The sequence below is a fragment of the Trachypithecus francoisi genome, unplaced genomic scaffold, assembly GCF_009764315.1.
Source record: "Trachypithecus francoisi isolate TF-2019V2 unplaced genomic scaffold, Tfra_2.0 Lachesis_group1, whole genome shotgun sequence".
NCBI lineage: Eukaryota > Metazoa > Chordata > Mammalia > Primates > Cercopithecidae > Trachypithecus > Trachypithecus francoisi.
Window position 1 is genome coordinate 8,415,706 of NW_022681454.1, and position 15,872 is coordinate 8,431,577.

The 15,872-nt window shown below is 37.4% G+C and overlaps 1 protein-coding gene across 4 annotated transcripts in view; it reads left to right on the forward strand.

Moving 5' to 3' along the window:
• The window catches only part of STX18 (syntaxin 18), a 124,598-nt gene that overhangs the window by 42,912 nt on the left and 65,814 nt on the right, over positions 1–15,872 (forward strand). The window contains exon 1 of one of the 4 annotated variants that reach the window (XM_033213725.1): positions 550–569. The exons of the other annotated variants lie outside the window; for them this stretch is intronic. The gene's annotated coding sequence lies outside the window, so the exon portion shown is untranslated. Of the gene's footprint in view, positions 1–549; positions 570–15,872 lie in introns of those variants that run through there. 4 annotated transcript variants of the gene reach the window in all.

Genomic DNA, 15,872 nt, shown 5'->3' on the forward strand with positions numbered 1-15,872 from the left:
GCCTGTGCTGGGATAGTCACACACAGCTGCCTCACCTCTGCCCCCATGGTGAGGATCCCAGTGGTTAGGGACAGTGACCCATTTGGAACATGAGCAGTTGGGTCAAATCCACAAATAAGTGTTTTAAACAGCAGTCATTTTATTTGAAAAAAAAAAAAAAAGTCGATTTGAAAAGTCATTTCTCCCCACTGAACGAACATTCCTTTATTCTTTCATTTTAGCAAGCAGTTCGGAGTGCCTACTAGTTAATTCCTCTGACTTGACGATAACATTCTGCTACTAGTGATTTTTTGCCCAGTGATTGTTGAAATGTTCATAAATCTCCTTGACAGAATGTTCTATTGTATAAGTAACTTGACAGTTCCTGTTCTCACCTGGTTCGGGTTTAATGATTAAGTTGGATTAGCTATTGAATAATGAATGTTTGTGTAGAAGCCAATCAGTGAATACCTGTGAATCCAAAAATGCAGCTTTAATCAGTGCTAGGCTTGGTAGGATCCATATTGCTGTTTCTTTGCAGTACAACATGGGCAAGCAGCTGTGCAAATGAAATGCTGTTTTTCTAAAAGGTAAGTTTTTCCAGAGCACAGTATGGTTTTCTTTGCTTTCAGAATTCTTTGAAAAATCTTTGAATATTTTGAAGTCCTCCATTCCACTTTATAATTTCAAATTAATAACTTCTTACTACTGTAATTTCATACGTTTTATACTACCCCCAGGAAAAAAAGTATTTACTTACTTCACATTTCTGATATTGATTTCAGTTGGTCTCATTCCACATTACAATTATGGCTTTCCATTCCACAAGGTATGGTTTAGAGTTGTGTTTCAAATTTGAAATGGGTTGTGCATTAATAAAGCTACTGTTTTTAATTTGAAAGAAAAGATCTTTTAAGGAAAGTTTGTTAGGCACTAGGATAAATTTTTGAAATGTTTGTCTTACGTAAATTCATGATAGCCTCAAATTGTTATTCCTCTCCTAAGAAGTGGCACTTTCAGCTTCTTCATTTGCCGGTTTGGCTTAGTTGTATATTTTGTTTCATATGCCATAACCAAGGAACTGTAGAGCTAGTATATGCTATCTAGGTGAACTTTGTCTTGTTGCAAAACTAACCCTAAGTTCTATGAAATAGGTGATGTCTTACTTATTCTTAAAGACCTTGAGAGATAGAAATTCTGTATTCTTCCTAGTGTTTAGTTTCTTTCGTTGTCTACATTTTTCTCTCTCTTTTTATTGAATAAAAAAACCTATTTTTCTTAAAACTTAAACTGCTTTGCTATTTGATTTATGCTTACATTAATATAATCTATTTTTATTATGCTCCTTAAATGTCCTGATTGCCTATTTTGTGTTAGCTTATGGTTTTGCTCTGACAATAGTGTTTGTACACCAGTGAATTAGTATCACGAAAGTGTTCTCCTTGGAGAGATTATGAAGTCTTTGATTTTGGATTGGACCAATGATAGTCCAAACACAGGTGCTTATTTTTATTTACTTATTCAGTAAATATTAATGGAGTACCTATTATGTGCCAGTCTTTGGGCTGAGGATTGAAGATACAAAACAAACAAAAACCACCAGTGCTACTGTGTTCTAATTTAGTGTTTTAAGATGTAGCAAGTCTAATAGGGACACTTTTCTGATATCTTGGCAGTAATATTATTTTGGGCAGTTTATTATCATCATTGATCTTATTATCCAGTACTATTTTGCGAAGAAAAGTCACTGCAAATCTACTTGCTTCTTTTTGCTGGGAGTGCCTCCCTTCAGAAAAAAAAAAAAAAAAAAAAAAATCTAAAAAGAAAAAAAGCTTTCAACTTTAGGGAAGACATACATACATGAGTTGTAAGTTTTTCTTTATGAAAAACAGCATGCACTGAGTTTCTGTGGAACAAGAGTTCCCCTTATCTAGAAAAGGATGACTAAGTTTGAATTTCCTGATTAATATAGTTATTAAAGTCTTATATGACTAATTTTAGTACGTAGGAAAACACAACATCGCCCATTTACATGAATTGGTAATCATCCCTTTCTTTGACAGACCATAGACCTTAGATGGAAACAACCTGTGAATACATTCTCTCTGGACAGAGGCATATTATCTCCTTACATTCTTGTGTCTTGGAAGGTAAAGCTGATGTTAGTTTACCTCTGCAGGAACAAGATAAATTTTATTCTAAATACAGTTGATACATCTCAGGAAAATAGGACAAGGTGATTCTGAGGATTGGCGAACAATTTTGTTATCAGCAGATCTTATTTGTGTTTAGGGCAGTGATAACATGGTAGGCAGTATGGACAGGAGTTAGGTGCGAAGATTCTGGAGACAGATTAACTGGGTTTCAATCCAGTTCTACTGTGTACTAGCTGAGGGACATTGAGCACAGTACTTAACTTTTATGGGCCTCAGTTTTCTCCTGTGTAAAATCGGGATAATCAGTTTTCTCATGTATAAAATAATGACAACCTTATTAAGTCATTAATGAGGATTAAATGAGTTAATGTTTGTAGGACAGTATAAAGCTCTGGTGCATAGTGTTACATAAGTGATTTTGAGTGAGTGAATAGACATTTAGTTATTTATTGCTGTTTTCGGTGTTAATCACATGCTGTAATAAAGTAACAGGTTCTAGTTCCAGGGCCTGATCATTCAGTGATGATTAAGTACAACATTTCTCCCCCTGGTTTTTCTGCCATGATGGTGCATTCTAAGCGTTTTAGAAAACAGAAGTCTGTGCTCCTCCTTGGCATATTGTCCAGTAATCCTGGGAATTCAGCCTGTACTTCTGAGAGTAAACTGGAGGTCGAGCTATCCTGACCCCATACGAAGGAGACCTTCTTGTACTGGGGAGTGTGGGAGTCATCTTGTCTTCCCCTCGCCCCTGGCCCTGGAGCCGGAGGGGGATCCTGGGCAGTGTCCACCGTGGGCCAGTACAGCCAATCCAGGGCCTAGATTTGGAGCCATCATCCTCACAAACTGCTCTGGTTGAAACGCCGGCTTTGTGGGGTTTGTTTCACGTAAAACATGAAGACGCCCACCCTGACATTGTCTAGGCACTCTACTTAAGTCTTCTTTAGATGCAGGCTAGTTTGTCCTGGCCTTATGAAGGAGTTCTCCCTACCTCCTTCGACGGGTATGTAAGTCGCTGCTTCCCATGCCTATCATCTAGTTATTTCAGGCATCTGTTCTTTTTTGCATCCGAAGTGCTTAAGGCTTACAGAATTTTAGTCTCCTGCATGACACCATAGTGTAACATGACTGGTGGTAGTTTTTTCCCCAGACTCATGGTGAGACAGCTGTTTAGCATAGAAAGGATTAGAGAGAAGATGTCAGCCTTTCTACCCACGGTTGGATTGGGCAGCACCATCCAAGGCTTAAGAATGACATGCAGAAGCTCCTGATTATAAAATAGCACAAATATGTTAGGCCTAAACTTTTCCTCCTTAGCAGAAAGGCTTGGGTAAGCTCAGTAGGTGGTGTGGGAGAGTGGATGTTGCATTAGAAAGGGTAGAGACTGCAAACACAGGGCCACAAGTGAGGAATCCAAGAGTGAGGCTGATGGGGTGAGTGAAAGGGAGTGAATTTAGGAGCCCTTAAAGATGTAGAAGCTGGAGGACTTAATGGCAGGTTGGCTGCAGTGTGGTTCAGCAGGAGACAGTGATCAGCTGTGAGGCTGTTCTCATAACCAAGACACAGGATCTCACTGGACTGTGTTTGGAGATGGGGGATTATCAGGTTGTGAGAGCCTTAGTGATTTTTGGGTGCCAGTTCATCCTGCTGCCTAGGCCTCTCCCTTACCTTACCACTGGCGTTGCTGTTTAAGAAATCAGTGTTCATCTCGCTTATTGGCAACCTTGGCAAGTCCCTCGGACACTCAGTTTCTTCATTTTTAAATGGAGGATCTTATATTATTTGCTTTACCTTTCTCTTGGAAATGTAAAGAATTTATAGAAAGAGAGAAATCTCGTTTTTGAAAGTGTATATGGAAAGTGTAAACGTGCCTTAATGAAGGTACATTATTTGAGGAAATATAGTTCAACTATAGGATTAAAAAATTGCATTATCTGATAATCATAGATGTTCTTATTCACCTTCCCAGTATTTCAAACATGAATAATTTTTAGAGCCTGTAATGGGAATATGGACAGATAGTGCCACTGCTCTGCTCTTCTATTTTGCATTTTAACTTGTTCGATTTCTTTGCACTAGGATTAAAAACTTGAGTTTACTCAACAAAATTCATTTTACTAAAAATGAATTTTATTAGGTCATTTTCCTGTTTAAAAATTTGGTCTGGGGGAGGTGCTGGAGATGGACTAATATAAGATTATCTTTTTTTTTTTTTTTTTTTTTTGCATTTAAGTATACAATTTAAATATAAAAGAAAGCAAGCCAAGGCAGGAGGATCTCCAGAGGCCAGGAGTTTGAAAGCAGCATGGGCAACATAGCAAGACCTTGTCTCTCCAAAAAAAAAATTAGCCAGACACGCGTGCCCGTAGTCCCAGCTACTTGGGAGGCTGAGGCGGATGGGTTGCTTGAGCCTAGAAGTTTGAGGCTGCCTGGAGGTATGATCATGTCACAGCACAGCAGCATGTGTGATGGAGCAAGACCTTGTCTCAGAAAGAGAGAGAGAGAGAGAGAAAGAGAAGAGAAGAGAAAAGAAAGAAGAAAGCTGCCATCTTATGTCTCCATCATTTGTAAGAGAACATTTTAACATTGTTGGCTTACAGAATTCCTTCACTAGACATTTGAGGTCTTCCAGTATTAGTCTAGTACTTACATATGCCAGGCACTTTTCTAGGCCCTTTGCATTTCATCCTCACACACACTCTGAGGCATGTACTATTATCTTGCCCATTTTACAAGTGAGGAAACTGAGGCAACGGCAGGTTAAGTAAGTTTGGAATGCTGTATAGTTCATGAATGTCAGCCTGTATTAGGTCCAGGCAGTCTGATTCCAACGTCCATGCTTAGCCACTTTTCTGTGGCTTCTACATCAGTGGCTGTCAACCCTGATTGTACATTGGAATCATCCGGGGGCCTTATGGGGCAGGATGGGGAAGGGATAAATAACTTCTTCTACAGGGCCCTATATGAGACCACTCAGATCTTCCCTCCTCTGCTATCAGGTTAAAAGTTACTCTGTCTCTGTTTTCTAGACCTTTGTAATCTCTTCTTGCCTTAATTTCTTGGCACATGTGGGGCACCTAATGACCTTTTGCAATTAAGGACACACAGCTTTTTGGTTTAGCGCTGTAAGACAGGCACCATGGAGATAGGGAGATGCTTCCCACCCGTGTGTAACTGTGCACAGCATTTTACACATAACCTGGTGCTCGATTGTTAATTCCTCAGCATGTGATTCAATATATTGTTATTTTTGCATCAGGGGAAGAACATGGATAGTTAATAAGATAGATCTAGGATTAAATAGCAAGTCTAACATATCTGAGCCACACTGTTCTTACCTATAAAATGGGAGAAGTGAGAATATTAGAGGACTGTTGTGAAGATTCAATGAAATATGGAATGTGCTCTGTAATGTAGTCATCAGAAATGAATGCTAAATACATTCCCTTGTAAGTGAAGCACACCGAGAAGACTTGGATATGAAAAATCACTTGAAACTATACTGTTCAGTCTTCAGTCAGATGCAAGAAGCCAGGGAATATGGGGAGCTGGAATAGACCTAGGGATCAGGGAATGCAGCCTCTTCATTTTATCAGCAAGGATTGAAGCCTGGAGAAGGAACTTGACCAAGGGTACACTGTGAGCCCAAATATATATACTGTACAATATGTAGTGTACAAATAGTTAATACATACTTTCTTGGTGCTGTGATCATTATTAGCTTTTACTTCGTAGCATTTGTCTTCTCTGTCACCTCAGTGTGCTCATGTATATGTTATGTAACCCTCAAAACAATTTTGTAGGCCTAGCTTACCTGACCCCAGTGTAAGACTTTGGGATAAAATCCTTAAGGATACTACCATGGGATATGGCCTATGGAGGTACTGAAAAATAACATATATTTACCTTGTTGACTTTTCTTGCATGAGAGGGAAAAGAGTTAAAGACACTCAAACCATGTGTGCTTGAAAGCCTACGAACCTCTTTCCAGTTCTTCTGTTTTCCCAAGAAGATGAGCCTGTTGTATCTTCATAATTTCTTGCATGTATAAAGTTAAAAACAGAGGGGAATGAAGATATTCCAACTACATTTCTAGTAGAACACCAACATTTTGTTTTTGTAACCATGTTGTAAAAACCTCAAAACAGCATTATGCTCTGCAGTTATTTTTAAACCACTATTAATATGTTCTATTGATGCTTTAGTATAGATTTTTAGATTTCTATATTGTTATTATAATTTGAATTAAAAGTGAAAATTCATGATATGTACTTGGAGGACCAGTTGCTGTGGAAGTGTGCAGCCTACAGTGAAGATAACAAGATGCGTCATTTGAATCAGTATTTCTCCCACCTAACAATATTTCTCCCAGCTAAACAAAAATAATTTTTTTCTATCATAGAGTAATAGTTTTTAGAACTACCAAGGTGAATATGCTGTAGTGTCTATTAAATACAGTGGAAACTACCTACAATTTGCAATTCCTAATCACTTTCTGTCTCTTTCTGCAACTCATTACATGTACCACGATGCCTTGATTCCCTTAAGTGCCTAGTAAATTTTCTCTTTGTAGGACCGTGGAATTAGCCATGGGCAGTGTGGGAGGAAAATGCCTTTGCCTTTTCCAAAAATTGAGGTTGTGTAGCGAAAATGATAATGTGTAGCATTTTTAGTGGTGCCTAAACGTGTGTGGAGAAACACCTACTTCAGGCCTCTCCAAAGACTTTGATTGTCTGAAAGCAGAAATATTGCAGTTTGACTTTACTTGGTGTTTACAGTACACTTTCTGAGCACTTTATGGATATTTAATATTTTATGACATGATCAGCAGTATCTTTTTTTCCAAATAAGTGGGTTTTTAAAAATATAATAATGGGAATCAGAATGTGGCTAACTTTTAAAATTATTTATTATGCAGAGAAAAATCTGAAGCCATGAATTTTAAATCTCATGTAAGTTAAATTTGGAAGTATGCAGATTTGCCCAGAATCTGAATTTCATAAGCCTTGAAAACTTTGACATTTTCAAAATATTTGAGGAGTTTGTCATTACCATCTCTTAAATACACACATTTTTTTCAGACTACTCGGGAAGAGAGTGGCTAAGCAGAGCATTGTAGAGTGCCCCAGACATCCTCGACTGGCTTCTAAATCTGAAATAAACTTCTTAGTCATATGGTGATAAGCAGAATTCAGAACATGTCTCTTTTTTAAAGCATGTGAAATAGAAAGTGATAGTCATCACAAAATGAAATTTGATTTATGATGTGTTGATGGATCGTCATACTAAGGCACGCTGAAAATTATTTTCAGTTTCCTAATAAAAACAAAGTGAGTTCCCCTATGAGTGATTCTCCTAATTGTTATTGTTAAATGCTTTTCTTTATGCTTTTATTCTTGCTCACACTCAGATAATCTACAACATTGTTTGAATGCTGTGTTTCACTTTCTTTTCTTACGAAAGGTTTTCAGTGAGTATAGTCCCTGAGCGAATCCCTTCCCACAAAGGACTGAACTTTCTATGCGCACAATTCAAAAGTCAATTAAATGTGTGTGATTCATTGATCACAAAGAGTACCACCTTGAGTTAAAACACTTACACTCTGTGGAAAATTCTTTCTGTTTAAAAGAAGGTTCTTATTTCTAAGAACGAGCTCTGATTTTAATTAAATAAAGAGCATTTTATGCAATTTTTCTCTAAAGCTTCAGATTAATTTCTATGGTTACTAGGGATATAAATCTCTAGATTGCTTTAAAACAAAGATTTTTGTTCGGGAGAGAGTTGACAGCTCCCTATAAGAGAAGCTATTACTTAATTTTTCTTTCCTGAGTTTAAACACGTAAAAATATTTGTAATGATACCCCAAAGGCATCATAAAAATGTAAAATAATTATACTCTAAAATATCTAAAATTACAGGAAATAGACCTCATTTTAAAAAATGAACTGAGATTCATGGCTGGGTAACCGGGCTGTGACATACTTCAAAACCAGAATCTCTTGTCAGGATACTTTTAGTTTTTTAATGGCTAAAAAAAAGAAGTCTTTTGTCAATCATAAAAACTTTAAAATATGTTCATTCTATTAGGAAATCTTACTTTTTAGTTTCATTACCTGTAACTTATATTACACTGTGGATGCACTAGATAGATCCTTTTGAGAGGCACATTTCAGTCTTTAGAATTAGATGGCATCACTAGGCTTGTGATCAACTATATCACAAGACGACCGTTAGACTGTTTTTAATGATTATTTTTTAAAAGTACACAGCCATTTTCTAAGCAGCTTCGAAAAAAGGCGGCATAAATCGTTTCCAGTGTTTTACTTACCCAAAGTATGCTTCCTCTTTCTTTAGATAATGTTAACTGGTAAATTGTTCCCAGGTTAAAGGTTTGTCATATTTTAATAAATGTAGTGTAAAATCTATAGTAGAGACACTTCAAGGAAAAAACCCTCAACATTTTCAGTAAATGAAATTAATATATATCCTTTTTCCTACGTTAGTATTATGGTATAATTTCTTTTGTTATTTTTATTTACTAAAACTTTAATTGAGCCTGATAGAGTAAAACATCCTCATGTTTTTAGGAAAAGTGAAATTAGATTTATAAAATGTCCAGAGTGAAGTTTTGAAAGAAATGGCATTTTGTATATAATATGGATGAATGCTGTTGAGGCTAGACATGCTTGTAGTTTAAAACATACCTGATCTGGGAATGCTTTGCATTAAATGAGTTTATATTTTGAGAGCAAAACGGGGAAAGAAAACACTTTCCCGCTTTTTTTTTTTTTTTAAGAGACAAGAAAATTAAGTTGAATGCATATATTGAAAGTGCTATAAGCTGAATGTTTGGACAACAAAAGTAAACACTGATTATTACAAATGTACATTTGGACCACTTTGCTTTTATCTTTCAAGCAAAACATTTCCCACAGTTTTTGTGGGTTTTTATTTAAGTTGGGAAAACTTTGGAAGTTTGTGTGAAAGTATAAATAAGTTTGGAAATGTAATGATTAGAGTTTGATAATAAACATGCAAAAGCAAATGGGAAACTCTATTAAAGTCAGATGTAACTTTTAATAATGTTTTCTCTAAAAATGTATTTGCAGAGAGAAGAACAGTGATTTATGTGGATTTGAAACAAAGACTTTGGCTGTAATTTAAAATAAAGGTTAAATGTGAATTATTCAGCATGAACATGGATGAAGTTTTTTGTTTTTAAGAGCGTCCTTAGTGATTGTTATAGGAGTCTCTGTGCCCTTTTCCAATTATGGGCACAGAAATTTTGCACGTATTTATAGATTCCATGTAAAAAACAAAATCCTTAGTGTCCAATAAGTTTTAAGCTGCATTTTACAAAATAAGCATCTGTAGAGAATCTTTTGGAGAAAAAACAGGAGGGAAAATGTTTTAGTTTGTGTAATTATTGAAATATACCACAGTATAGAGAATGAATACAAATTTAAAACCTTAATCTGAAATTTGTTTTAAATCTCATTGTTACAAGATTGACCTCACAATTGCAAATCGGCATTTTGTGTTCAGTACAACTCCATTTCTTAAGGAAATTTGTCTGTTCTACTAGAGTAATAGTATAAGTGTAGGAAGATGCCCCCTTTGGCTATTGTTACATATGGGCTGTTTTGAAAATAGCGGTCATGCTAATATTTGATCAGATAATGCTAACTAATGCTGTAGAGCTTTCGAAAGATTTCTTGAACATTGTGAAGTTTTGCTTTCCTTTCCTAGGTACATGACTATGTGTATCTCTTAAAAGTATATATGTATTTGTGGGGGGGAGATAGTGTTACATTTTTATTATAAATTTATTACTTACAAATTGATATGTGATTTTGAGTGAAATTCATTGCAATAAGAATGAAAATTTTTTGTATGATGGTGTTTCAAATGCTTTACCTAATTAATTGTCTGAAAAACTGTTAAAGGGGATTACATTGCATGTACTAGTTTTACATGTAAAGCTTTCACAGTGAGCTGAATTCAGATACAGGACCTTATTTTTTTTGTTCAAAGAAAGTACGAACTCATGTAGAATGAAAAGATATAATTTGAGTCTCAAAATCAAAAGCTTTAATATACTGCTCAGGACCTATTATTTTTCTAGTAGTTTTCACACTTTTTTTTCTAGCAAATGTTATGAAGTGATTATTTTATGTTAGTTTGAATACTTAAGTAGCAATCCATTTTTAGCCGATGAACCCTCATTTTGTAAAACTAAGCTGTTGGCAATTTGCTAGTTTCTTTAAATTCTAGAAACCACTAAGTTTTACCTTTTCATTTTTTTCCAGGCAAAGAAGATTTTGTTAGACCATTCTGTAACTTATTTCTTGAAATAATATTTTCTGGCCGGTGTGGTGGCACATGCCTATAATCCCAGCACTTTGGGAGGCTGAGGCCCACAGATTGCTTGAGCCCAGGAGTCCGAGACCAGCCTTAGCAACATGGCAAGACCTCGTCTCTACCAAAAAAAAAAAAAAAAAAAAAAAAAAAAAGATTGTTTTGCATGTGTATTGAAGTGCTTTGAGTTTCTTGCCTTGTTTACTCCAAAGACGATCATAATGACTTTCCTTATTATGGGAAAAAGGAAAAAAGGAATCTATATATTTTTGAGGACAGGGAATGATGAAGCAAGACCCTGGCTTTTGCTTGGAATGTGGACATTTGTATTATTGGTCAAGGCCAACATACTCTGCATTTTATTCCCATTCACTTAGTTGAAAGATGACTTTGGAGGCAAGGCCATGTATCTTGTTACCAAACCCTCTTTCTCAGAACTTCAAGATAAAATGAACATTCATTCCTTTGCTTTTGTTTTTGCTAAAAGAGAAAAAATTCAGTTTGAATAAAGCAAAAACATTTCTACTTTTGGGGTTTAAATGTTAACAAAGCAGTTGAGAGTAAATTATTGACATCTATCAAGCAGAATGGTTGTTGAACGTATGTTCTTGCTATGCGCTGCTCGAAGTTGCTTTTGCTATTCTGTTCGCTGATGTGAAGCAGAAACTGAACAAGGTAACGGTTTTGATGGTGAGATTAGAGGTAGCCAGGCTGACTGTCTCCTGGCTGTTAGAGACCCTTATAAGCTCAGGGCCACCCCCTCCCCTTGTTTAGATATTACTTGCTCTTTTGAGTTTCAGATTACAGAAGCAATTGATCTGCATGACCTATCTTAAGAACTTTAACTTTGCAGTGGAAACGTAAACCAAATGTATATCCTCAAGAGACAAATCATCTTAAAACTAGGCTGTTGTCATTTTAATGTACGGTACTGCTCATTGAGGAACAGTGTGGTGGAGAGCACCACCTAGTGGATAGGACCCATACTTGCTGGGCTGGGTAGGAGATTTCATCTACATTGATGTAACTCTTGCCCTTGTCTTGCAAATAAGTGATTTTTAATCTTCCTAGCACATGTTTTTAACTAGCGCTAGGACCCCAGGAGAATGAGATTGGGAGCAGTTGTGATATGTCGGTTTTCTTTGTAGTTTTCACACTTCTATAGGTGTATGTACTGGTGATTGACATCTCCACGTTTTCTCCTTATAAGCTGATATTATAATTCAAACAAAGCTTTTTTTTTTTTTTTTTTTATGTCAGTAGGGTAGTATTTAGTCTTTGGGGATTTTGTGTTTTTGAGTGCTCGTGTTCAACCTCAGTAGTAAGAGACGGCTTTGGATAGAACCTGTTTGTTGCCACAAACTTTATGCTATGCTGATAATCTGTTCACCTCACGAAAGGAGGAGTTGCTGCTGAATATAAACTGTAGGTCATAAATTATTGCCTGCTTATTACAGAGACTATGTGCCTTTTGAGTGTACTAAAATATTTGCAAAAATTAGATGAAACAATTCCACATTAAAAAAAAAAAAAAAAAACTTTTAACATATAGTGACCACAAATTTTAGGTACAGCCATTCCTTGATATTTATTTTGGAATGTCAAATTCTTGATAAAATGTATCACCCCTTCGTTTGTTGAATGTTCCTAGACATTTGTTGAGCTAGGAACTATGCCAGGCTTTGGGAATCCAAAGTGAACAAGACATAGTTCTTTTTGGACTTAGAATTTTTTTAAAGTTTTAAAATTCTTCAACACAAAAAGGAGTGAACATATTCCTGAGATGTGGAATGTACTATGATGGGGTATAAATGCATTTGTTTGCTTAATGTTTTCCGACATCTGGCAAATGCTTTTGAAGAAACTGCTAAATAAAATTGATGGATTTGTTTTCATGGGTTTGGCAGGTAGGAGGCGACAGAAGGCTGCAGATAACACCTCTTTGGTTTCGTTCTTCACTGAGTTTTATCCTCAGAGAGCCCAAGTTTGGAGGCATAGAGTGAAGAATTTAAGAGCACAGGCTTGGAGTCTATTCCAGAGTATGGATCCTGACTTTTCAACTTGCCAGGTGTATGCCTTTGGGCTAGTGTACTCATCTGTTTCCTTATTTGTTGTGAGGATTCAATGAGATAGTCTATACAATGGGTTTAACACAGTGTCCGACACATAGGAAACACTAAATGTTCAGTATGGGTTTAACACAGTGTCCAACACATAGGAAACACTAAATGTTCAGTATGGGTTTAACACAGTGTCCGACACATAGGAAACACTAAATGTTCAGTATGGGTTTAACACAGTGTCCGACACATAGGAAACACTAAATGTTCAGTATGGGTTTAACACAGAGTCCAACACATAGGAAACACTAAATGTTCAATATGATTTATGATGATGATGATTTGGAAGTTTATTATGATGATGATTTGGATGATTCGGTGTAGGTGGTTCTCATGGTGCACTCAGTCTTTCCCCACCACCTGCAGGCCCCAGACCCCTACTTAGTGTGACTGGTTAGTGCGACCATGCAGTCAAACCCCCCACTGATGGCCAGCAGATGTCTGCGAGTGCTGAGCTGGAAAGTTCTTCCTTATGCAGATGATGTTTACAGAAAGAGTGTACCCTCGTGTGTCTTGTGTGTGTGTGTGTGGGAGGGTGGGAGGGGAACACTGTTTACAATCAGAGGTACTTAACCTGATCTGCATGAACCAAAAACCTCTGAAGCTCAAGATGACAGGCAGAAAGTTTTTTGTTTCTGTGTATATGTTTATTTCTTTTATAGAAGAGATCAGATTCATAGCTTTTGTCAGGATCTCAAAGGCATTTGTGCCCCTAAAAAGGTCAAGAACTATACTTTAGATGTCCATGACTCTGTGTAAGGCCACTGAAGAAATTTAAAATACAGTCCCCTCTTAGAAAGTGAAACTCAAATATGAATTTTGCGCTATTTGTTTTTTAAGATATGTAAATAATTTTAAAGATAGAGTTGATATTTTGAGGAACTCAAATGTGAGTAAAATGTTTTTTCTTCTCGCCCCTCTCGTCAAGGTTCTGAAGAATTTTAAGAGCAAGAAAAAGTTAAGAATACAGGCTATGAAGTGGACCTAATTTCAAATACAGCTCCGATACTTCCTAATGAGTCCTCAAGCCAGTTAACTTGGCCTTTCTCCTCTGTAAAAGAGGAATGCTGGGGGTACCTGCCTCCTAAGTTTATAATGAGGATTAAATGCAATAATCTGTAAAAAGCCCTTAAAATTCTTCTTGGCATATAGTAAGTACTATAATAGTGCTTGCTGTGATCATTTTTGTTGCATATTCACTCAAAAACATTTCTAATGTATCCACATTAGTTGCCTGTTATGAATTGTCAAGGTAATTCTTTTCTTGTCTGTTTTACCTCCATCTTATTGGCATGTGAATGATATTTTTAATTTCTTATGAGCAGACTTTCCAAAGTTCTGCAGCTGAATTGCCCTAAGTCAGATAGCCTCAGTAACTGAGAATCCCAAATGTACCTGGAGCCTTAGAATGATTTTGGAAGCTTTGGAAAGCATAAAAGTAGAAAGAAACTGATGGGGTTGGTGGTAGGAGCTTTCAAATTGATTGAACACCCAAAAATTATCTAGAATTTCTGAGCTGGAAAGCATTTGGGGGATCTTTCCATCCGACCTTTGAAGCACACAGGTGAGAACTGTGCATCACCCGGTGACTCCAAGGTCATAGAACTAGCTGGGTGCCTGGAGTTGCCTTCCCCACCCTCTGCCTGCGTGCTGACCATCCACCACTCATGCTTCTAAGAGAGCAAAGGGGATATAGGCTGCTCATGGAATTCTAGTATAAGCAGTGATCCCAGAAAAAGTGTGTAGTGAGTCAAAGACTGTTCCGTGCAGGAAAGTACCAGCAGCATCGAGAAAAAGGAAAACTTAGGGAACAGGAGAAAAGATACGGAGGAGAACGCATAGGGGGCAGGGCAGGGACAGGCTGCACGCTGTAGGTGCATCCCACAGAAATCTAGTGGTAAGAGATTAACTGTGTGTGCTTGGCAGAAAAGAAATGCCTGTTTCATCGTGCCTGCCATCCACCCAGCATGTGTGAGCTCTGGGGTGAGGGTGAGGGTGAGATGGGGCTTGCAAATCTGCCATTCCCATCATTGGTTTTGTTCCCTAGGGCCTCTTCTAGTAAGAGTATCTTGCTTACTGCCTGCGAGTCTAGCATTTTCACTGCCATCTTGTCTCCTAAACTCAAACCAGCCGCTTCCTCTGATGCACAGCTGAAGAAATGGCAGTCTTTTCCAACACTGGGCTGGGGGCACTGGCTGCTTTAAACCTATTGCAAGAGTGTGTTGAAGTCCAGAGTGGCCTTGTGGCCTTTTAAAATTGTCACTTGAATTGTGTATGCTTTTCACCTTATGCACTAAAGTTTACCTTGCCCTAGGGGTGAGACTGAAATAATGATGAAATGAAGAAGAAAACTTAGAGTAGTTGAGCACCTACTGTGTGCCAGACATAGTGTCAGACTCTTCACAGGTGTTATTTTCATCAGGGACTTGTAGTCTTCAGAGTTATTATTGTCTCAAGTTTATACCTCAGAGATGAAGACTGGGAGGTTAAGCGACACAAGGCCATGTCACTAGTAAATGGCAGAGTTAGGATCTAAACCAAGTCTGTTTGACCTGGTTTCATCCTATGCAGGATGGAGACTCAGAAGAATGCAACATGCATGCACACCCTCCACACACAGCCTCCAGACCAGATGGGGTTTGGATTGAAACGCAAAGCAGTGCAAAGTTGGGTTGGATCCTTGGGTTGGAACTTCTTGTTCTGTTCTCCCTCCCCTCTTCCTCTCTTCTTTATTACCTCCTTCCTTAATGTGCCTGGCCCATGCTGGGTCTTACATATTTGTCAAGTGAACAAATGAAAGAAAGTTTTCCAAGCACACAGAAAAGAAAGTAGTGATCATTAACCAGCAAAGATTCAGAAGCCTGAGCCATGTCCTCCCAGCCTATTGTGTAGTTTTGGATTGGGTTGTTAGGCAGGTAGGGGAGGAGAATATTTGTTTCTAGACGGCAGTAGTTAGCAAAGCCTCTCCATGATGCTTTTGTGGAGGAAATGTTTTTAAAATAGACCTTTAGGGCGTTTGTGACTAGTTGAGCTGGCTGTCTAAGGGAGGGTTCTATGGTTCTGTGCTACTTTTTTTTATCCCATTTTCATCTCATTTTTTGAGTGATGATTTTTATTTATAGATCTCTTTAATGGCATAATGAACAGAATTGCAAATGACAGGAAGCCAGGAAAAATGTGCATATAATGAAGACCTAGTTTATCAGCATCACTCATGGAAAAAGTCATTTTAGTCGATGTAAAGTCAGCTTGACTCAATGAC